Here is a 1,460-nt window from a genome sequence, read left to right as displayed (position 1 = left end):
AGCAGACGTTTTCAAGTTTGAACGCACTTGATGGTAAATATCATCCATCCTTTCCGATAACATTTTCACGAATTCTGACACATTTTCAGGCAATTCTTCATAAGGTGGGCGTCCTGTTAACAGATCCACTGGCAACCGAAGTTCCCGACCAAACATCAACTTTGCTGGAGTGTATCCAGTGACTTCATGATCTGCTGTTTTATAGTCCATCAACAGTGGAGGGAGTAAGACATCCCAGTCATCTTGGCAGCTATTACAAAACTTTGCCAATTCCTGTCCCAGTGTCCAGTTGTACTTTTCTACCATCCCATCAGACTGTGGGTGGAGTGGCGTTGTTCTGGTCTTTCGGATGCCAAATAACTTGCAGTATTCTTGGAACACAGCTGATTTGAAGTTACGGCCTTGATCTGAATGCAGTTCATATGGCATACCAAATCTGAAGAAGAAGTCACTAATAGCCAAAGCTACAGTTGTAGCTTCCTGAGTTGGTATTGCATATGCCTCAGGCCACTTGGTGAAATAATTCATCACCACACAAATGTACTTGTTTCCAGCACGAGTTTGGGGCAGAGGACCAGCAATGTCAACGGCTACTCTTTCCATTGGTGTGCCAACTTGATATAACTTCATTGGAGCACGTCCCTTATGCTTGGGTTTCCTTTTAGCACAACATGTACTGCATGTTCTGCACCATTCTTTCACATATTGCCTCATACCTCTACAGTAAAATCTCTGTCATAGATGATGCAATGTTTTCTTAACTCCAAGATGTCCTCCTGTTAAAGTATCATGGGATTGACGCAGCACAACTTCCCGTAAATTTCTCGGCATAACCGTTTGCCAGGTTGTCACTTTCCCATCTGCAGTTTCCCATCTCCAGAGAAGAATACCATCTTCAAACTTCAACTGGTCCCATTGTGCCCAATAGTTCTTTGTCACAGGGCTTAAGCTAGACACCTTCTCCTAAGCAGGGTGCAAAACACTTGCTTTTAGAAAATCAATTATTGGCTTCAAATCTTGGTCTTTCTCCTGCTCTGATTTAATATCTATACATGATTCCATTTCACCATCCTCAACTCCTTCAGTCACTTTGACTTCAGCTTGATGACACCTGGTTAGTTCAACCTCTCTTTTACAGCAATGTCTGCAGTCATTTTTCCAGGGTCTTCGGCTCAGTCCGTCGGCATTTCCATGAGATTTTCCTTCTCTGTATTCAATATCATAATTATACTGGTCTATCTTTACCATCCAACGTGCCAGTTGCCCCTCTGGGTTCTTTAATGATCTTAACTAGCGTAATGCAGCATGGTCTGTCCTGATGATAAACCTAGCACCATAGAGTTAAGGATGGAAATATGTCAGACTCTTTACTATAGCAAAGAGTTCCCTCAGTGTTACACAGTAGTTCCTCTCTGGTCTACTCAGGACCCTACTGAAGTACGCTACCACACGGTTTTCAC

The sequence above is a fragment of the Limulus polyphemus genome, unplaced genomic scaffold, assembly GCF_000517525.1.
Source record: "Limulus polyphemus unplaced genomic scaffold, Limulus_polyphemus-2.1.2 Scaffold11873, whole genome shotgun sequence".
NCBI lineage: Eukaryota > Metazoa > Arthropoda > Merostomata > Xiphosura > Limulidae > Limulus > Limulus polyphemus.
This window is presented reverse-complemented; position numbering follows the sequence as displayed.